A 23,349-nucleotide genomic window follows, 5' to 3' on the forward strand; every position below is an offset into this window, starting at 1 on the left:
CAGGTGCATGCCACCATGCCCAGATAGGGACTTTTATTTTATTTTATTTTATTTTATTTTTTATTGATCATTCTTGGGTGTTTCTCGCAGAGGGGGATTTGGCAGGGTCACAGGACAATAGTGGAGGGAAGGTCAGCAGATAAACAAGTGAACAAAGTTCTCTGGTTTTCCTAGGCAGAGGACCCTGCGGCCTTCCGCAGTGTTTGTGTCCCTGGGTACTTGAGATTAAGGAGTGGTGATGACTCTTAACGAACATGCTGCCTTCAAGCATCTGTTTAACAAAGCACATCTTGCACTGCCCTTAATCCATTCAACCCTGAGTGGATACAGCACATGTTTCAGAGAGCACAGGGTTGGGGGTAAGGTCACAGATCAACAGGATCCCAAGGCAGAAGAATTTTTCTTAGTACAGAACAAAATGAAAAGTCTCCCATGTCTACCTCTTTCTACACAGACACAGCAACCATCCGATTTCTCAATCTTTTCCCCACCTTTCCCCCCTTTCTATTCCACAAAACCGCCATTGTCTTCATGGCCCGTTCTCAATGAGCTGTTGAGTACACCTCCCAGATGGGGCGGTGGCCGGGCAGAGGAGCTCCTCACTTCCCAGTAGGGGCGGCCGGGCAGAAGCGCCCCTCACCTCCCAGACGGGGCGGCTGGCCGGGCGGGGGGCTGACCCCCCCCACCTCCCTCCCGGACGGGGCGGCTGGCCGGGCGGGGGGCTGACCCCCCACCTCCCTCCCGGACAGGGCGGCTGGCCGGGCAGAGGGGCTCCTCACTTCCCAGTAGGGGCGGCCGGGCAGAGGCGCCCCTCACCTCCCGGACAGGGCGGCTGGCCGGGCGGGGGGCTGATCCCCCCACCTCCCTCCCGGACGGGGCGGCTGGCCGGGCGGGGGGCTGACCCCCCCACCTCCCTCCCGGACGGGGCGGCTGGCCGGGCGGGGGGCTGACCCCCCCACCTCCCTCCCGGATGGGGCGGCTGGCCGGGCGGGGGGCTGACCCCCCACCTCCCTCCCGGACGGGGCGGCTGGCCGGGCGGGGGGCTGACCCCCCCACCTCCCTCCCGGACGGGGCGGCTGGCCGGGCAGAGGGGCTCCTCACTTCCCAGAAGGGGGGACTTTTAAAAACGTGATCTTATAACTCTTTTTTCAATTTTTATTTGTTTCTGTAATTTTAATTTTTAACTTAATTTTTAATGTTTTTAAAATTTCTGAGGTCTTTAAAAATAGTTTTTTTTCATATATTCCATTTTTGTTTTGTGGGTACAATACCTTTTTCTAAGAATATTACTGATACGAATTTACATGTGCATCTGTTTGTGTATATATGTATGTGTATGTATATATATGTATGTGTACGCTTTGTTCCCTTTCCTGATGACTCGGTTTCTTCCCACTTGCTTTTTCTGTTTGTTTGGCTTCATTCTTTTGTTAGATATTTTCTTTAAATGTTTGGTGATCTTTGGCTAACTCCTGATACTTTTAAAGTGGGGGGAACTAAAAAGCAAATTGGAAGCTCTCTGTGCATGTAGTGTCCTCTGTCTGGGCCATTTTCTTAGGAATATTACTGTCTTTTCTCTTGGGCTGGTCATATTTTCCAGAAATGGCTTTTCTTGCCTGGAAGACACAATCGTTTATGCTAGTGATCTAGGAGCAGAGTGAGAAGAAGATTGAGAGTCTTAATACTCAAAATGATACTTTCATTTAATCTCAATATTTAGTATCAATACAGGACCTCTGCCTTCAGCTATTCCTGTTGTCTGCAAGTCTAGAAACTTTTCCCTTTCCTAATAACAAGCTTGTAGTAGAGTGCCAGGGTTGGGGTTGCTTAGCTGCTGCAAGTCAGGGAGGACAACTAGGAGATCTCACAGCTCCTTACACAGACTGGTGATGAATCTTTCTCTTTTAGGCCTGCCTTCACCCCTGCTTCCAGGGATATCTTGTGCTTGCCAGTTCTTGTGCCTGCTGTAAATCAGTTTGCTTCTCTGCTTTCCTAGTTCTGCAGTGAAAATTATTATTCTTTAATTTTCTTTCCAGAGTCTAAAGGTACTGCTTTTTATTTCATCTTCTTGATTTTTTATAGGTGTATTCCCTTTAAAAATTACATTTTTATCATTTTAGTAGGATGTTTGGACTGAGCAGAAACTAATGAATGTGTACAACTAGTTATCTTTACTTAGTTTTTTTTTTAATTGCAGAAGAAATAATAATTCACTCCTATAAAAATTTGGATGATGCCCCTGGGCGTGGTGGCTCACGCCTGTAATCCCAGCACTTTGGGAGTCTGAGGCGGGTGGATCACCTGAGGTCAGGAGTTCGAGACCAGCCGGACTAACATGGTAAAACCCTGTCTCTACAAAAATTAGCCGAGCGTAGTGACGCATGCCTGTAATCCCAGCGACTCGGGAGGCTGAGGCAGGAGAATTGCTTGAACCCGGGAGGCGGAGGTTGCAGTGAGTTGAAATCGCGCCATGGCACTCCAGCCTGGGCAACAAGAGCGAAACTATGTCTCAAAAAAAAAAAAAAAAAAAAATCAGATGATGCAAAAAAAGTGAAAGTCACTTTCAGTCCTCTGGTATGAACATGTTCAATTAGTCCTCTTTAACTGGAAGTTCTCTTTTTTTAATTGCAAAAGAAATAGGAATCAACCCCAAAAAATCAGGTTAGATAAAATGACAGTCACTTCCAGTCTTCCTTTGCTGATCCCATTGTCTTCCCAGATGTAACTGTTATTTTTTTATACATATACTTCTGTTTTAATTCATTTACATACTTTTAAGTACATAGAAAAAAGTAGTTTCATTTTGTATGTAATTTTGTGATGGAGGCTGTTATTGGCAAGAATGTGGTCATACTGTGTTCTTCTAAAACCTGCTTTTTTTTTTTTTTTTTGGGAGACAGAGTCTCGCCTTGTTGCCCAGGCTGGAGTGCAGTGGCATGGTCTCGGCTCACTGCGAGCTCTGCCTCCCAAGTTCATGCCATTCTCCTGCCTCAGCCTCCCAAGTAGCTGGGACTACAGGCGCCCGCCACCACACCCGGCTAATTTTTTGTGTGTATTTTTAATAGAGACGGGGTTTTCACTGTGTTAGCCAGGATGGTCTTGATCTCCTGACCTCGTGATGTGCCCGCCTTGGCCTCCCAAAGTGCAGGGATTACAGGCGTGAGCCATCCCGGCCGTAAAACCTGCTTTTTCTCCATAACATATATTTAGAGGATTTTTTCATGGGAAAACATGAATACAAGTCTTTTTTTTTTTTTTTTTTTTGAGACGGAGTCTTACTCTCTTGTCAGGCTGTAGTGCAGTGGCACAATCTTGGCTCACTGCAACCTCTGTCTTGTGGGTTCAAGCAATTCTTTTGCCTCAGCCTCCCAAGTAGCTGGGATAACAGGTGCACGCCACCACGCCTGGCTAATTTCTGTATTTTTAGTAGAGGCAGGGTTTCACCATGTTGGCCAGGATGGTCTTGGTCTCTTGACCTCGTGATCCACCCGCCTTGGCCTCCCAAAGTGCTGGGATTGCAGGCAATGAGCCACCACACCCAGCCAGAATACCCCAAATGTTTAATTAATGATAGATAAGTGAAGCCTGAGTGTGTGGTTATCTCTAATAAAAGATAGACTTAATTAGAATCTAACACTTCCTGTTTTATCTATTCTTTAATTTTACATTATCTGATTAGCAGTTTTTGGATGATATTAAGTGTTTTAAATAGGATTCACTACAGCAAAGTGGGATATAGTGGTTGATTCATTTGCAAATTCCAAATCCCCAGGAAAAGGAGAACGTTCAGAGAGCTTTATTTTTAGGATCATTGTTTCCAAATTTGGGAGAAATTTCACTGTCCAAGGAATACAGAGAAATGGTTGATTGAAGATTGTGAGTTGGGAATTTATTATGTTTTGTTATAGTCTGAATCTTTAAATATTAGGTAGACAATGGCTAGATATATGTAGTTTTCTTTCTGCTTATATGTTTCTTTTTTGTTTTCATATTTAAGCCCAGGATGTATAAATGAATCAAACAATTTAACTGTAATCCACAATTACAGCTGGGGCTAAAAAAATTTCAGCCTTGTGCAAGAGGAGCCTGGGGAGTTCTTATAGTTGTTACAACAATCAGACTGTACTGTCTTAAATAAGGACTCTGCATTTATCAAAGATGAGAGCAGAGTCTGCTGCTCTGCTCTTACAGCCTTTCTTATCAAGTGGCCTGGATTGAGAAAAACAACTGGAATGACAGAACCTCATCCTGGATTCCTTTAGTATCCATGGGAAGAGAGTGTTTTTAAAGCTAGGAAAGGGGCCAGGTGCCGTGGCTCAAGCCTGTAATCCTACCACTTTGGGAGGCAGAGGTGGGCGGATCACTTGAGGTCAGGAGCTCAGGACCAGCCTGGCCAACATGGTGAAACCCCTTCTCTACTAAAATTATAAAAATCAGCTGGGTGTGGTGGCACACACCTGTAATCCCAGCTACTTGGGAGGCTGAGGCAGGAGAATCGCTTAAACCCGGGTGGTGGAGGTTGCAGCGAGCCAAGATCATGCCACTGCACTCCATCCTGAGCAACAGAGTGAGACTGGGTCTCAAAATAAATAAATAAATAAAAGCTAGAAAAGGGACTTAAATTACTAAAAGCAATCTGGGGCATGGTTCGCTGCATTCACTTTTGATATATTAAATATTTTTGGAAGAGGCACTGGGCATGGTACTCTGAGGTCAATCAAACTAGCTTTAGAACCTTCATCTTTTGCTTTCTTGGGCTTTACTTTCCAAAATGGACTACAGGATAATGAGGCTTTTTTTAAAAAAAAAAAAAAACAAAAAACTTATCTTTGTCTTAGATTTGAATATACTAGAGCGGGCAAAAATCCCATTATAACAATCTCCGAAAAGGTAATTAAATGTATAATATAAGAACAGACAATTAGGTCAGTAGCCTGGAGCAGGGTCCTCTTGTAGGCTAGTGCACTGAAAAGAGCTGTGATGAGACGTGGACAGGAGCATGCTGCTGCTTGTTCAGGGAAGGAGGCTGCTTCACTGTTGCCACAGGGGTGGTGAACCAGTTCTGTCGGCTTCACTCCCTGGTGTTCGCAAGGCAGTTTTTGGAATCAGAAACTCTAGAGGAATTTGAGAACACTGATACGCTTACTTCACAGAAAACTGAAGTCTGTTGAGGACCGAATTGTCTGGCATGCCTTTGACATTCCTGCATTTGCTCTGTGTCCATGTACTTAATATTTTAAAGAGCTCTTACTTTTTAAAAATTACTGTATGTAGCAAGGACTAGAGAAAAGTGCTCCTCATTCTATATGTGAATATATGATAGTGGTCTGTAAACCCAAGCTGCACATGGCTTAAATGTTCTTTTGTATTTTCGCTGGCTTAAAATTGAGCATAGAGGAAACTGGAAATGTTCTCTAATATCATGCATAGTCTCTGTATCTTATTTTTCTTTGTTTACTTATTCATTTAGTCAAAAAATAATTCAGTGCATGTTGCAATAGGTTAGGGAGGCTTTCTGGTCATAGGAAGATGACCAGAAGGATGAAGAAAAACCTCCATCTTAAAAAATGTATAGTCTCTAGTGTCCATCCATCAGGGCCTTGGAAACAAATGATTATGATATAAATTAAAGTACGTTTTTTTTTTTGGTAATTTTGTTACCAAATTAGTGTATATATGTACATAAAAAAGACAAGGTAATATCCATACACTAAAAATTGGTTATCTCGGACTAGTAGAAATATTGCTGTTGTTTTATTCTTGTGTATTGCCATTTATTTTCTATGGTAACACATGTATTTTTTAAACAGAAAAGAACTGGTGGCGGTATCATCATCACTGCTACTCTTTAATTGCTCCTTCTCCCATGCTACCACTACTAATGCTTTCAGAGCTCAAATTCATACTCCACTCTATCTGACTGCAGGTGTGTGCCATTAACTGTCAGGGCCCACAGAGCAAAATGCACTCTGGACAGCATCAATGAAAGTTTATCCTGTAGAATACTGGTCTCATAAGATTCTCCTGGAAGGAAGACTTCAGTAACGGAGCAAGTTTGTAACCTATTAAAGTTCTGTAATAAAGAAGTCTAAGGCTGGGCGTGGTGGCTCATGCCTGTAATCCTAACACTTTGGGAAGCTGAGGCGAGTGGATGGCTTGACCCCAGGAGTTCGAAACCAGCCTGGGCAACATGGAAAAACCCCGTCTCTACCAAAAATAGAAAACAATTATCCAGGCGTGGTAGTGCGCACCTGTAGTCCCAGCTAATCAGGAGGCTGAGGTGGGAGGATCACTCAACTTGGCTTCAGCTCACACCACTGCACTCCAGCTTGGGCGATGGAAATGAGATCCTGTCTCAAAAAAAAAAAAAAAAAAAAGAAAGAAAGAAAAAGAAAACTAGTTAACTCATTTTAATTCAGTATCTCCCGAATTAATTTTATAGTAATTTGACCCCTTTTTAAAATCATTAATCTTTTAGATGTTTTATGGCTCAAACAAACTTTTGGTGGGCCTGAGAATCACCCAGAGGGCTGGGCTCCACTCCAAGTTTCTGATTGAGTAGTTTTGGGGTGAAGAATGAGAACTTGCATTTCTAACAAGTTTCCAGGTGTTGCTGATGTCTACTCACCCTTTGTTTTGTGTCTTCCAAGTCCCATTTTGCCTTGAGGTATAAGCTCATAGACTATGATAAACTGTGATGTTAGTGTTTTCCTACTGGAAAAAGGTATCTTTAAGAGTAGGATATGATTGTGTTGATCACAGAGTATGGGCTGGGTGCTTTATTAACTGAATTACCCACTGTAGCATTATAGTTGGTCCCAGACCAGCAGCATCAGCATCTCTTGGGAACTTGTTACACACATTTTTGGGCCTCCCCCAGACCTACTTAAAACTTGGAGGCAGAAAGGGTACCAGCAATCTGTGTTCTAATAAACCTTCCAGGTGATTCTGATGCCTGCCAAAGTGTGGGAATACAGCTTAGTGGTTTTAAACCACTTAGGAATTATAAATTCAGACTGTAAAAGCAGCAGGAACTCTATTTGTGGTTCCAGATTCTCATTGGTGATTTTTCTGTCCCTTCCCCACCCAGTGTCATTGTTGAATAGATTTTCCTTAAAGTTGCCTAGGTAGTGGTGGTAAGGAGAGTAATATTTACTCTCCTTACTAATAATATTAGTTTACCTTCGCAGTGAAGTCATAACCCTTTGAGGGTATCCTAGCTGAAGGCAAAAGCCAACTGCTGCTGTTCACTTTATCTCTCTGGGTTTCCAGTCTCCTCTCCTTTTCTGGCCTAAGCAGCTATAGCTTCTTGCCAGCTCATTCATGTTTTTTAAGATTAAAAAAAATGCTGGATTTTGAGTTGTTTTAATTAGGATGGCAGGTCCAAGTACTTATTCCACTATATTCCAGGACTAGCATTCCCTATTATTACATTTAATAGATTTTGCCAGATTGCTTTCTAGGGAAATGCAAACTGAAGTAGTAATGTGATAGCACTTTATGCCTGTCAGACTGGCAGAAAATAAAGTAGTAACATACTGTTGCAAGTGATATGGCTTGTAAATGATATTAGTGTAAATGCAAATTATTTTGGTCTTTTAGGAAACTTAAAAATGCTTGTGAGGCAAAAACCGTTGTGATGTTGAGGGAATAGGTGGAGGAAAGTATATTTGCAGCAGGTGCAACTAGCCATTGCTTCATTTTTCTGTGATAAAACTACTGAAAAGTATGAATGGGTGTTACCAGTCTATTATGTTTAGGGCCATGGGTTGGGTCTTGTTTGAACAGCAAGGATAGGTGGACTTAAGGGATATTCGTCATATAGACTTAGGGTAAATCATTGAGAGAGCTGATTGATGAAAATAGCATGACTTGCTTCCTCATTAACCCACCAAAAAGTTATAGGAAAATGAGGGAAATAAAGGACTAGGGTGAGTTAAAAAGGGAGCTCTGTGCCCCTGGTGTGCTGGAACTAGCTCTTCCTGGAGTTGATAAATTATTAGGACTTCGGCAAGCCAGATGTTAAATATAACCATCATTAAAATTAAATTATATAAATTGCATTTAAATTATATTTAAAACAAAGGAAATACTCAAAACTTATGTCCTAGTTTTATTATATTTTACTGTTATCTGTGTTCTTGAGGTTATTGACACCTGTTGTATCTGTGTGGTGGAAATTCTGTCAGTGTGCAGTTGCACATCTCTTTCCTATTCTGTGTTCAATGATACCACTTTGGTGACTTGAAATAGGACAGACTATTTATACCATGGAAATCAGCAACTAGTACAAATCAGGATTTTTTTCCCCTGGAGAACAGTTGTTAAATATCTACCCGAATACCACTGGGTATAAAGTTTTGCTGTTTGAGATACTGATTGTCTTCCATCATTGTAAATGTACTTATTTTCTGAAGCTTCGAGCATTCTAATCTTATGTAAAGTTTTATTGTTCTTAGGAAAATAGGTAACTATACTAGTTTTACTCATGTTTTAAAAGATATCTTAAGCTTCAAGGGAGATATGGCTTATTTTATTTAGCTTTTATTTTCATGTAGATAGTATTTTTGTAAGTTTGTTCTCCTTGTTTTTTAAAACATTGTCATTTAAAAAGTATACTTAAAAAACCTTTATAACAAATAACCACCCAGAATTTATCTTTCTTGTAAGCCATTAGTTTCATTTCTTGAACTCATTTTAGCAAGGAGTACACTTTTTCAATTTTTAATGTGGACATGTTTTTGTGTGTATGATTTAATTCTTATAGCAGTGTTGTAGATGAGGTTGACCAGTTACCAGCAATAAATATTGTTTCTCTAGTATTTTTAGTTAGGGCTAACATTTGATTTCTTGTAAGATTAAAGTGTCATATTTCCTACTTGTTTATTTAGTTTATGCTCTGGTACTTCAGTAAATCAGTGAATTGGGAAATTTTTCATAAGACTTGTGATTCTTGTTACATTCATCTGTCATACATGTTTCTAGCACTTATGACAATGAAATTAAGATTGAAACATTGAAAACATTATTCTGGGTATCTTATTTATTACTGTTTGTATAGTGTAGTGGTTTTGATTTTTGGATCTGTAGCTGGGCCTTTGGGGCTTTGGCCCAGTCATCTAAACTCTCTAAGCCGCTCTTTCCTCAATATTAAAGTAATAATAATAATAGTAGCTACTTCATATAGTGGTTTTAAAGATTAGATGAGATAATGTAGCATTTAGCAAAGTGTTTGGCTTAAAGTGCTCTGCAAATGTGAGCTAACACTCTTACTATCAAAATAATAAATTCTCCTATCTGCAAGTTGCCTTAAATGGCGGGTATAAAGCTAGTAGTAAGTAAAGCATTACATAAAATACTTAAAATAATGAAAGCTATTGAAACAAAGTCAGGAAGAATAAAATTCAGTCTTTTATGGCTTATTATCAAAATAATAAATTCTCCTATCTGCAAGTTGCCTTAAATGGTGGGTATGAAAGCTAGTAGTAAGTAAAGCATTACATAAAATACTTAAAATAATAAAAGCTGTTGAAACAAAGTCAGGAAGAATAAAATTCAATCTTTTATGGCATATGAGCAAGCTACAATAAGCAGTGTCACTGTTCATTTGTTTAGGATAATGGTTAGGTATCAACCATACCAGCAAATGATAAAACCACCTATTCTAGTCACTGAAATACTAAACCGCTGCTTTAGTTGTGTACATACATTATGGATAAACATAGATAATTTTCCTAAAACACTGGATAATCCAATTGCTGTGAAATAGAATTTAGGTAATAAAGGGATTCTTGATTCCTTTAGTAGTTTAAGTTGCACATTGACTTGCCTGTCGACCGTACTTAAAATTACAGACTTTCTTTGCCTTCCCAAGTCCACTTTTTGAAATAGCTGTTAAGTAGCTCAGTGTCCAAATAATAAGTAAAACAGGAATACGAGGCAGAAGGGAGCATTGATCACCCACCTCTCAATACTACTAGAAAATTGGCTGCCTAATCTCTCATTATTTTGTATTTATTTGCTATTTTATTCTGGGTGCATAGATTTAATATTATGTTGACCCTTTTTATCCTTAGTATTGATTGGGTTTTCCCTCTTTTTTCTACTCTGCTACCTCTATCCCTTCTGGAACCAGTAGTTTAATGGTAAGTATTTAAATAAGATTTACAAAGTTTTTGACCTAGTGAGGATTTTTTTACCCTCACCTATCTTGGTGAAAACTTTGTAGACTCCGGACGGTCTCTGTGGTTTCCCAGGTTTTCATTGTTGCCTTGTTTGTGTGTAGACTGATAAAACTTTAGTTCTGAGGTTCTCCTGTCCTTGCATGCTGTGTCAAATGGCATCCATTGTTTGTGTGTTTCATAGTGATGTTTTTCTTGGAGCTTGCATTCTCTTTTTTCTCTTCTTTCTGCTGTTTTTTTTTTTTTTTTTTTTTTTTGGCTGGGGGTGGAGGGGTATTGGAGTGGGAAGGAGAAAAGTCTTTCTCACATCTGTACTACTTTTATTTTCCATATGGCATTTGGAATCTTCCCAAATTTTGCCAGGTAGATCTCTGTAAGATGTTTGTTCTGTGTACATTAAAAGCATAATAACTAGTATCTTTGGGAAGAATTGTAGACTGAGTCCAAGTCCATTGAATGATACTGTTTTTATTGACCCTTAATTCTGCTAAATTTGCTATCAAATTCTGTGTTGTTATTTCTTGTTTCACATTTCAAGATATTTGAGCCTTTCAAGTGTTTTTTAAAGGTATAAATATATTAGGATTTTTCATAGCAATAACCGTTAACCTGTTGCCTCAAGACTTTGTATTTTGATTTAATGACATTTTTATTTACCACTGAGCATAATGTTTCACTCTTAAACTTAGATTGTGAAATATAATTTAACTGATTAAAAGAATGAGGCCATATTTAGTGTGTTAAAACTTATAGTAGACTTTGGAAAGCCACTTTCATAAAATTTTACCATCAAAGAAAATGTCTTTAAAATTTTTGTGTGTGAAATATAAATAAGAAAAATGCAGAAAATGGAAGAGTAGAGTTAGAAAATGAATACCAATGCACCTGTCATCCATGTGCAGTAGAAGAGTGCCAACACTCCAGAAATCCTCCCCTTTGTTTTCCTGATTATGAAGCCCTTTTTTCCTCTTAGAATAATCATAATCCGTACATTTGTAATCATTTCTTTGCCATTCTTTGTTTTATAATTTATATATACATTTGTAAAGAATATGTTTAATTTTGCCAGCTTGATATAAATGGAATCATACTCTTTTTTGGGTCTTGCTGCTTTTATGTTTGTAAGATTCATTTATACTGTGTGTAGTTCATCATTCTGTAGTTTAAAGTTTATCATTTTTCATTCTGTAAATACACCAGAATTTTTTCAACCATTCCATTGTTGGGTGTTTGTTTCCATTTTGCCATTATGAACATTGCTACTGTGAATTTTTTGTTAATATGTATTCTGGTGCATATGTGCACAGATTTCTTTAGGACAGTATTACTTAAAATATGGTCCTTGAACCAGCACCATTGGTGGTGTCATCTGTGTGAGCTTGGGAGAAATGCAAATCTGTGGGCTCCACCCTCAATCAGAATCTCTGGGGATGGGGTCTAGGAAACCGAAACAAGCTCTCCACATGAATGACTCTTAAGCACATTAAAATTTGAGACCCACTGCTCTGGGATATATACCTAGAAGTGGAATTGCTGAGTCATAGGTTATGTATACCTTCAGCTTAATAGTGTTTTCCACTGTGGTTATGTTGCTTTTTAGTTACGCTGTTGTTTGAGAGTTTGTATTTCTTTACATCCTCTGTAACAATTAGTATTGTCAATATTTTATTTTTTTAAATTAGAATTTGAGTATTTTCTGAGTTACTTTTAACTAGAATTGAATTTTGGCTTTTCAGATTTACTGAAAAAATTGACTTAGATTTACTACAGACTTTCTAAAAATATTATTAGAAATCATAGAAGTAGAGGCAAACAGTACAATGAACTAAAAACTTCATATCTTCAGCATCCACATTCAGTGTTCATTATATTTTGCAGTATTGGCTTCATTTATCTCTTTTCTCTGAATTATTTTAAAGACAGGTCCTAAATATGATGTCTTCACTCCTGTATAAATAAATGCATATATAGAATATGTACCATTTTCTTTACATGATGACATTGTCTTTATTACCGAGGGCCTTTTTACTTTAAAAAGTTAGAATAGGCTTCGTATTAAAACATGTAAAAATTCTAAAATAATGGCAAAGCAGAGTATATAAGCTTTTATTTGGATATCATGAGTGGGACTTTGAACATTCTCTGAACTCTTCTAATGTATTTAGTCAAATAGTTATACTGAATATTTTCTGTTTCAACAATCAGAGTCAAATTTAGATTTCTTAAAGGGATTATTTAACCATTATTTAGGATAAGAATGTGTTTAGAGTGCTCAGAAATTTATCACTTCTCTGATAAAACTCAGCATGTATAATGATGATGTCCTAGTTAAAGACTGGAGTAGACAGCTAAAAGACACCCTGACTCTTTACTCTTAGAAGCAACTCTTTGAAAACCCAGACATACAAACTTTCACATCTGTCAACCTTTTGCTGTGGTATTGTGCAGAGTTCACTATCCTGAATCAGCACATGTCTGTCTAAACTTCCAATAGAATTAAGAGCATTGGAAGTCAGTGTTTATAGTGAATTAAGCAGTGAGTATTTTTTGAATGTGTGTACTATGTTTGGTAATTGTTGGATAAGAAGGAAAGTACAGGAAACTAACCTGTTATTAAGCAGTACAGAAAGGTACCCGGTAATTTTTGTTTTGCATTGTTGTGATTCAGTTAAATGCTAAATTTTGCTGATCAGGAAAGTATAGATATGTAGCATGTAATATATTTTAAAATGTTATGTAATTTATTAAAAATTTGTAAAAAGTTCTAGGGTATGGAAGATAAATGAGGCTGGAGTTGGAAGGAAACAAGATACATGGCTTTGTATATGAATAAAAAGTTGGTATTTGTTTATGTGTATTTTAAACCAGGGAGTGATCAGGTCTGGTTGGTGTTTTGAAGATAGCCTGTGACAACAGTTTGGGGAAGGGCGAGGTCAAGAACAGATGCATAGAGAGGTTACTGCCATAGTCCAGGAAAAAATAACAGTAGCTACGTTGTGAGGGTGGTGTAGATGTCTAAAGAATTGGTTGAATCTGACAGATACTCAGGAGGTAAAATCTACCAGGTGGGTGATGGCTTGAGAATAAACAGGTGTGGCAGCAGGGAAACAGTGGTAACACTGGCCTGACTGGAACATCTTCATTATTCCTTAGCTCTTTGGTTAGACTAAACTTTTTAATCCAACTTACTGGCAGCTTACAGATGAGTTTTTGTCATAACCAAACTTTTTCAAAATGGTTTTCTTTCCTCTTTTGAAACAAATATTTGTATATTTTGAACAGTTCTTAAAGACTTAATCCAGGAGTTGGCAAATGTCTAGTAAAGGGCCAGATAGTAAATATTTCAGGCTTTGCAGATCTTTTGGTCTCTGTTCCCTCTTTTTGTAGTTTGGGTAAGCCATAGAGACAATACATAAATGAATGTGTATGGCCACGTTCAATAAAAATTGGTTAGTGGGCACTGAAATTTGAATTTCCTATAATTTTCACATGCCATAGCATTTTCTTCTTTAAAAAATTTTAATTCAGCCATTAAAAAATGTAAAAAGTTCTTGACTCAAGGGCTGTACAAAAATTGGCAGTAGGCCACAGTTGGCCTGCAGACCTATGTGGGGTAAACGCACCTGATAGCCATTTTCTTAAGCATACCTTGAGGATGACCCTGTGTGGCATACAGGACTGAATGTGAGTTCCAAGCTAGGGAATCTGAGAGTGGCTAATTAGGAGATTCGTTCCTTGTCTAAGGAGAAACATCTGAGCCCCTGTCCTGTCCTGTCCTGTCTTGTCCTGTCCTGTGGAACATGAGCTGTACAGGGGATCGAGGTCCCAAGTTTGGGGTTGAAAGAAGGTTGACAGGTGGAGGTTGTTAGTGGGAGGATGCTAACTGAAAATGCTTTATAAACTACATGCCTTTTCCAAGCTGTTGTGGTTCTTCTGTCCAGCCTGCCTCCCCTTGACTGTATGTAAGGTGATTCTTCTGTCCAGTCTACTGCTGCGGTACTCTCTGCGCTGTATGTAAGCCTCCAGTAAAACCCCATGTTTTGTTTGCTGGCTCTGGGTCTTGTCTTTGGCCTCTTGAACTTGGTGCCATTCCCCTTGGAGTCAATAGGGGTCCGGCACAAGAACCTGCACTTTACCAACCCCAGAATTTTACCCCGAGTGTAATTTCTTTACGAGTAACTTTTAAGATAGATAGTAAATAGGCTGTAGGATGTTAATTCCTTTCATTCCTAAAGAGTCATAAATGCTTAAGTCTGTAATGCTATATTTGATTCTTCCATATGTGAATTTGGGGGATGTAGAAATGAACTACCAGCAAACCCAATATAGCTAAGGAAGTATATAATGCAGAGTGAATTTCATGAAGAGCAGTATCTTTAAGAAGGTAACTAACACATACCAATGAAAAGTGGTTTCCATAGGTGAGCCCCAATGGGAAAGAAAGTTAATGACTTTTGTCAGACTAACTACAGATGTGTTAAGAAAGTTGCGCTGGGTTCTAGGGTAGTTGTAGGAAACTTGGCTTAAATACTTAGGAGTTGGCATGCTACCTGCTAAGCTTGAAAATCCTTGTAGAACCAGCCCTTCAGTTCTGAATTAATTTTTGACATAACTCTTAAGGATTATATTATGTATGCGTTGTTTTAGAAAATACTGGTAGCACTGAGTCCAATTATTTGAGTGCAAACAGTAGTCGGCAAAATTTTATCTACGTAAACGATACTGATTACAGTCAGGTGCCCAACTGCTATACTTTAAATTAGATTTTAGTTGTGATAGTAATCTGTTAATGTATATTTAGCCTTCCTTGTTACCTGTTGATTCGCCATGGTGGCTGTAAAAAAAATTAGATTATTGACAATAACAAAAAATACTTTTAGCCAAGTATATTTAAGATTTTAAGGCCCCAGTTGCTAAAAGGTCATTTAAAATAATTCTATCAAATTTTGTTAGGTACATTTTATATTTGCTCAAGCGATCCTCCCACCTTAGCCTCTCGAGTAGCTGGGACTACAGGCACACACCACCATGCCTGGCTAATTTAAAAACTTTTTTTCCGTAGAGACAGGGTCTCATTACATTGCTCAGGGTGGTCTGGAATTCCTGTACTCAAGCAGTCCTCCCTCCTTGGCCTCTCAGAGTGTTGGGATTACAGACGCGAGCTACTATGCCAGGCCTCTGAGGATTTTTAAATAGGTATTTTGTTGCATTTGATACTGGTTACATCCTGATAGTTGACAGCATAGTAAAGTGCTCCTGTTGTGTTTGTGCGTTCATGTGCATGTGTATGTGTGTGTGGAAAGTGAGACATAAATGTAGTGAACCATGCTTTAAAAATGTCTTTTAGCTGTCCAGAGCTGTCTTTGTTCAATTGAGTACTAAGGAGAAAATTGTGAAGACAAAAAAAAACCACTTCATCTTCAAATCTGGGCAAGAAGCAGCATATATTGGAGGGAGGATATATTTGTTCATTCACCCAATAAATATATATATCACTCTGCGTTGACATAGTTCTATGAAGTAAACAGATATTGTGATGTGAAACATGAGGAAGGTATGTTTTAAAATTATTCCTTATGTTTTTTAGTTCAGTATAATTATTTAAAACATTTTATATTTTTATTTGAAAGTCCTAAAGACATTTAAGTGATAGTTTCATTAAGACTGTAACTACACCTGTGGCTCTTGGATTAATTTTAAGTCTAATGAATTTGTTATCTGGTTGCTATACATTAAAAGCAGTAATTTCTCTTTTGTTTATATTTTAAAGAGGTAAGAGTTTTAGTAAAACTCAACTGAAATTTAGTAAATAGCTTTGGGAATAGCTAAAACATGGTAAGACAACAAATGTAGGAGAGGAATAATTTGTATATCTTATAATATTTTAGGGATTATATGTATACCTTACAGACAGAACCTAAAACGAAACAGTTGATAAGTATAAGCCATGTGAGCTGTACCCAAGTGGCTACTTTGGTTCTGGAGCTTACTATCATTCTTTGGTCTTAAGTTTTCTGCAACTGAAGGGAATTGGAAATGTGTTTGTTTAGAAACATTATTCTGGGACATTGAGCTTAATTGAGAATTTTAGCTGTGGCTGGTACAGGTTTTTCCTAGTGTTTTGCTTTAAGCCAATGCGTATAAACAGTAGCCATAGAGGTTAGAGTTCATTGTTGTAATTATTCTGAAACCCATAGTTGTTTAAACCTTTTTTCTCTTCATTTGACTTCTACAATATAATCTAAGACCCAGGTAAAACTAACGTATTGCTCATGTTACATGTGGCCTTATAGGCTAGTGGGCATTATACATGTGAGAAGTTAGTGTCGGGTGAGAAGCTGTGGCTCAGACATGCATTTCTCCCTCTAGTTTGTGAATTCCCAGAGCAAATGCCATTACTCCATCCTTCTTCCCTCCCTGCCTTTCTACTGAGAGAAAATTCCCAGAGCAGAGGCTGTTGTCATATTTATGAAAACAAACAAATAGACTGTAACTACTGTTAAAGCTCATGCTCAGTTCCAAAAGTGCCTTGCATACTTAGTCAGATTTCTAAAATTGCCCCCGAGAATATGGACTAAGTTACCGTTGGCACCGAGGCATCCTCCTATTCTGTAGTGAGCTTGTTTCACATCAGTGAAGAATAAAAAACTACTTAACCTCCCTGTGTCTGTCTTGTGATCATTCTGTACCCTCATTCACTACCTTCCTCCCCCAGTGGTGATGTGTGGCCATTTCGAGGTTCCCTGGTGGCAGAATATGTTCGGTATGTTCGATTTTACAAGGTCCATTTGTATTAGGTAAACCACTGATCCCTAGGTCCTTGTTGTGTTACTGGCATACTCTCTCATGTTATAAATTAAGGATGCCTTGTTTGTATTGCCACATGGATTTTATTTAGTTTTCCATGAGAGCTGACCTGTCCTGTGCTACCATAGTTTAAGTTGACTTTTCTACCGTTGTGAATAGTGGTTTAGTTCTTTCCCTTCATCAGCTGTTTGATAAGAGCAATCACGTTGTACTCTGTTTGACATTATTCTGTAAAATGGATTAATTTATTAATTCAAACAAATTTAAAAGAGAAATTTTTATTATATTATTTGGTTGTTTTCCCAGGGAAATACCCATGTTGCTCAAGATGACCTTTATTTTCTAATAAAGTTGTAATTTTCTGTGTCAGAATTATTTTCTATACATTTTATGGGGCACACGTAACATTACATTACATAACATAACATTGTACAGCATAGCATCACAGTGACAGGAAAATACCCTCTGTCAGTGGTGGCCCACTGTTAAGATATTTATAGTTATTTTAATCTGTCAGATTTGTAGGTTATATATATTTAAAATGATCTAGACAGTAAAGCATGAAGAATAAAGCTAATGGGATATTTTTGGGAGTGAGATGGAGGAGACAAGATGGACAGAAAGTTGATTGATAGGCTAGAAGGTAATAAAAGGGTATCAGTAATAAAAGCAAGAAAGGGAAAAAAGGGGGCATCTCTGCAGTGTTATTTTTAAGAGTGTGAATATGCCAAAGACATAAAAATGTGTGCCTGCTTTTCTTGCATTTTATGACTTCAACAATAGCTGTCCAATTTTTTCACTTGTTGTTGGGGAATTATTAAATCTCAAATACTTTATCGCTCTGGGTTTCTGCATAGTTTTCCAAATATGGGAAATATATATATATATATGTATGTATGTATGTATTTTTTTTTTTTGGAGACAGTCTCATTCTGTCACCCAGGCTGGAGTGCAATGACACAAACTTGGCTCACTGCAAGCTCTGCCTCCTGGGTTCACACCATTCTCCTGCCTCAGCCTCCTGAGTAGCTGGGACTACAGTCGCCTGCCACCATGTCTGGCTAATTTTTTGTATTTTTAGTAGAGATGGGGTTTCACCATGTTAGCCAGGATGGTCTCGATCTCCTGACATTGTGATCTGCCCACCTCAGCCTCCCAAAGTGCTGGGATTACAGGTGTGAGCCACCGCGCCTGGCCTATGGGAAGTGTATTTGTTAAGATATCCAAGACTTGGTCCCAGTATGGATTTTGATTTGCTCATGGTACCTAAGTGTCTGTTCTTATCTTAGCCATTCATTCCGTTGGTGTTTTGTTTTGGTATTTTGGTATCTGTTTGTTCTTTTGCTACTATTCACACGAAATAATCCCTTGGAAATCTCAAAATAGACCCCCTATGATTGTTGCATGGTTGTAACATTTTTATGTACAAGATATTGTAAATCGTTTAATTGGTTATAAATGCTGTGAGAGAGATCTGGTAGAGAGATGAGTGGACTGCAGAGTGTAGTGAAAAAGAGTCCTAGTTCTGGCCCTAGTCCTGACTAGTTTTATGAGTTTTGGCAAGAATTTTTACCTCACTGAGTTTTCTTATCTGTAAAAGGAGATTAGAGTGGATGTTCCCTTAGAGTGCATTTGCATTCTCACAAAGTTGAGTCTACCTGGTGTGGGTAGTAATTACAGTGAACATGGAGAAGTGTAACTCTTTTTGGACAACACGGAGGGCATTTGTTAGGTACACAGTGTAAAACTTAAAAATGTCTGATCCCATAATTAAGTTTGTTTTTTGTCCCTAACTAAAGAAAAAGGTGGGGCGGGGGGGTGGTGGGTAAAAAGACGCCTACAGGGCATACTTAAAGAATCTTTGTAAGACATTTAATGAGTCATTACAGCATACTGATACCTAACATAAAAAACTGCTTTGGATAGCTTTTCATTCATTCAAATATTTGAGTGATAGTGTGTGTCATGAGAGGCACACTAATGACTTTGGGGCTACAAAAAATAGATCATAATTTTCACTTAAAATTGCTTCATTCATGTTCTTTCCAAAGAGAATATATGAAAAAAATAAAGTAAAAGAATTGTCAGACTAGGCGCTGTGGCTCACACCTGTAATCCCAGCACTTTGGGAGGCCGAGGCGGGCAGATCACCTGAGGTTGGGAGTTGGAGACCAGCCTGACCAACATGGAGAAACTCCATCTCTACTAAAAATACAAAATTAGCTGGGCTTGGTGGCACATCCCTGTAACCCCAGCTACTTGGGATGCTGAGGCAGGAGAACTGCTTGAACCTGGGAAGCGGAGGTTGCGGTGAGTCAAGATCGCACCACTGTACTCCAGCCTGGGCAACAAGAGCGAAACTCCATCTCAAAAAAAAAAAAAAAAAAAGAATTGCATAAACTGGTAGATAGTAGGAAGTAATGATTTTCCCTAGTGGACTGAATATATGGTCCTGATGTGAACTAAGCTATTCAAGAATGTCTGTTATACAAATTGTTGTATACTGATGTTTTATAGGTTCATCAAGGATTGCTTTGGAGGATTTATCAGAGGATTAATTAGACATTTAGCTATTTAGCCTGGTAAAACGCTTGTTGAACAAGGTTAAAACGTTTCCTGCTACCTTGTTTCAGAATGTATTCTGCTATATTGTGTTATGGGAACATTTGCTGTCCTGCTATTTTAATTTTATTTCAGATATTTTTGTCCTTTATTAAGTTGCTGTCATTTTTAAGTGTATAGATTTTACTTAGGTGTTTCCTCTTTGGCCTCTTGAGCAACTTTTCCTTTATAGCAGAAAGTATACCTATTAGAAAACCGTGATAATTTAGAGAGAAGTTAGGTCATCTGCAACTGATCCTGCCTGTGGTTATAGAAGTTAGTTAGCTTGCATTTTCTGGGAAATTTTTCATAACAGATAATTCTGTATTTGCCAGACTCAGAACAGATCCTACCAGTAAATGAGATAAGTTCATCTTTTCAGTTTAGACTCCAGGCCTTTTCCTGCGCTTATGTTTTATGTACTCTAAAGTTCTTTGCTTATAGAAGTGGATTTATTTGCCCCCCCTTTTTTTTTTACTGGCATGTTTAAAACAATTTTACCTTTGAACGGAATTTGAAAAAAAATGCAGTGCATTCCTGCAAGCAGTGCTTATAATTGTGGTTATAATCACCAGTAATTAGAATTTCCTAATCTGCCTTTAATTGTGCCATTCTTGCCTCTAGAACTGAGGCCAACTGTATAGTTCATTTCTGTATTTATTTGGATATTTATTAAGTGTTGACTGTAGGTCTAGCTGGGTGCTTGGACAGAGTGATCAGATGTAATACGCAGAATAATATGCAATTTCTGCCCCACAGGTATCAAATTTGGGAGATAAGATCTACACAGAAGTAGTATTATACATGATATGTCAAATGAGTGTTATCAGTAAAAGGAATTCAGTAGGACAGAGAAGGACATTTTGCTTTTGAGTTCTCTAAAAGATTTCATTGAGATGGTGAGACTTGATCTGGGCTTGAAGGGATGGGAGTAAATTTTTAGTAAAGTAGGATGAAAATATTGACTTAATCAAGAGCAAAGGCATGGAGATGTAATGGGTATGTTCTATTGGAGGAAAATAATTAAATGGCAACACCAAATTTGTATTAGGCTCATAGTGGGAAATAGTGGGAAAGCCTTGTACAGGGAATGGTGGCATGGGGTTGCTTGCATGCATTCAGTAATGCAAAAGAGGGCCAACAGCCAGGATGCTGTGACAGAAAGCTCAAAGCTTAGGAATCAGAAGAGCTCAGTTCTGGCACTTTTGATGTCTTTCCACTTAGACCTATATTCTCTTTAAGTGAGCAGTTTAAACAGAGAGAGTGTAGGTTCCTTATGCTTAATATTCTTTAGTTCCATTATCAGAGATGGAATGACAGCTTCTGTTTTGTATTACCTGAAGAGCTTTGTATGGCCTGGTGTAGCGGATGGAGGTTGCTTGCTGTAAAAATCTCCTGAACCCATTCCTCTGTCACTGATTCATTCCATTGTTTGTCATATTCATTGCATTTCTATGTAGGGGAGTGTTAAGCCTATTGATTATTGCCTTCTGGAAATAACTTTAATTAGTCAAATTACCTAATTGAGATCAGATGGAGTGGAGCTTTGTTTTAGGGACAGTATAAAGGAATGGTTTTGATTTTGGGGAAACTTGGAGTGCCGGCTTTGGTTAGAGAACATTTATCGCCAGTGAGGTCGATGACATAGGAGGGAGGTTCATGACATCTGGGGGAGGGGCAGAATATTTGGATTATTATAAAGGTTAAAATAGAAGAGTCCAAACATCTGGCATCTCATCTGTCTCTAATGTAGTCCCTGGTTACCCTTATTTCTCTTTGGATATAGTGATTGAGAGGATCAGTTCTTCTGGGTGATTTTTGCTGGTGTCTTTATTTTGTTTGTGGTTATTGGGAACTCTCATAACTAAGAAAGTTGCATTTAGATGACTTGTTTGCAGTTGTAGAATAATGATTTGGTATGTAAATCTCATAATAGGACCTTCATCTTCTGTCATGCCTAACAGATCTGACTTGATGGTTGGAGTAATTTTTCTACCACCAAAAAACCCAAAAATCTCACCTGTATTTTTCCTGCCAATTGGTATATTCACCAGTCTCAGGTTTAGGATCAGTCCCTTTTTGTTTGTGGTTGGTTTCTAGGAGGAAACAATGTACAAATACTGAGTTAAAAGTAGGGTTGGGCCACTGGAGATACAACGAAAAATCTTTTTGCCTTAGTCATCAACAATGGAAAAGCATTTGGTAAAGTAACTTTGATGCAGCAGTATGTGTCATTGAGTAGTTACAGAAAGTTTTTCTTAATAGGAATCTGGATTTTATTATTAAAGAATGTCATTATAGAGGCTGGGTGTGTTGGCTCACGCCTGTAATCCCAGCACTTTGGGAGGCTGAGGCGGACGGATCACCTGAGGTCAGGAGTTCAAGACAAACCTGGCCAACATGGCAAAACCCCATCTCAAGTAAAAATACAAAAATTAGCTGGGTGTGGTGGTGCGTGCCTGTAATCCCAGCTACTCGGGAGGCTGAGGCAAGAGAATCACTTGAACCCAGGGGGTGGAGGTTGCAGTGAGCCAAGATTGTGCCACTTCACTCCAGCCTGGGTGAAAGAGCGAAACTCCGTCTCAAAAAAAAAAAAAAAAAAAAAAAAATGTCGTTTTAGAACTGTACTCTTTATTTTTAGAGACAGAGTCTTACCCTGTTGCCCGGGCTGTAGTGCAGTGGTAGGATCATAGTTCACTGCAGCCTCAAACTCCTGGGCAAGAACTGTACTGTTTTAAGAATTTACAAAGAATAAGAGTTGTCTGAAAAGTGTAGAGGGGAAAATTTCAATAAATGATAGCCACTGTTTACTGAATACTTACTATGTTGCAGGCATTATATATACATTATAATCTTTAATTCTCACCAAATTTCTAATGTGTAAGTAGTAGTATCAGTGTTTACAGGGAAGAAGTCAGGCCTGGAGGGCTGAAGTGCCTTCCCTGGGTCACCTAGTCTGTATGTAATAGAAACAGGATTTTACCAGGTCTATTGGGCCTCACATTTCTGTATTTTCACCTGACTATTAAGCATAATAAGGAGATTGACATGTAAATAAACACAGGGCCATGTGCTGCATTGAAGTATTGTCCAGGTATGGAAGAAATACAAAGGGAGGGAATGATCGAGTTGACCTTGGGGTAGAGCACTTAGAGAAAGATTCCTGGAGAAAGATGACACCTTAGTAGGATACTGGTGACCATCTAAAAGTTCTTTGGGTAGAAGAGAAGGATTAATGACACTAGTGATTCATTGTCTATATGTTTTCTTCTCTGTTTAACAAGAGCAGAATGATCTGGTTCATCTCTACTGTTGACTCTCTTCATCACAGTCTCTCTTGGCCTTTTATACACCAAGATGATCCTGCTGTTCCCATCCCAGTTTTTGTTAGTTTGATCATTTTCACACTGTTTACATTTGTAATATTTAGTACTGTTTTGTAGAGATAATTCCCATAGTTGTTTACACATATTTTTATTTTTAAATAGAATCGTGCATGTGTGTACTACCTGTGTGTCCGTGAGTTTATATATTTATTTAACCACGAATTCTTTGTTTTGATTCATCTGTTGGTTGAGTCCTGAGTCTGAGTATTTAAAGATAATACACTTCTTGAGTCCCATTTTTTTCCAAGAGCTCTGAAGACCCCTCTGCCATGTGTCCCAAATAATTATCTATATATGTTATATATGTAGATCTCTATACAGATCTTTCTATATATACATAGAGAAATTTCTCTATATAAATAATTTATCTATCG

General features: G+C 38.4%; 1 protein-coding gene across 3 annotated transcripts in view; it reads left to right on the forward strand.

Moving 5' to 3' along the window:
- Positions 1-23,349, forward strand: part of ZNRF2 (zinc and ring finger 2) — an 82,233-nt gene that overhangs the window by 12,761 nt on the left and 46,123 nt on the right. The window lies entirely within an intron of this gene.

Source organism: Pan paniscus, chromosome 6, assembly GCF_029289425.2.
Source record: "Pan paniscus chromosome 6, NHGRI_mPanPan1-v2.0_pri, whole genome shotgun sequence".
In the NCBI taxonomy this organism is placed as follows: domain Eukaryota; kingdom Metazoa; phylum Chordata; class Mammalia; order Primates; family Hominidae; genus Pan; species Pan paniscus.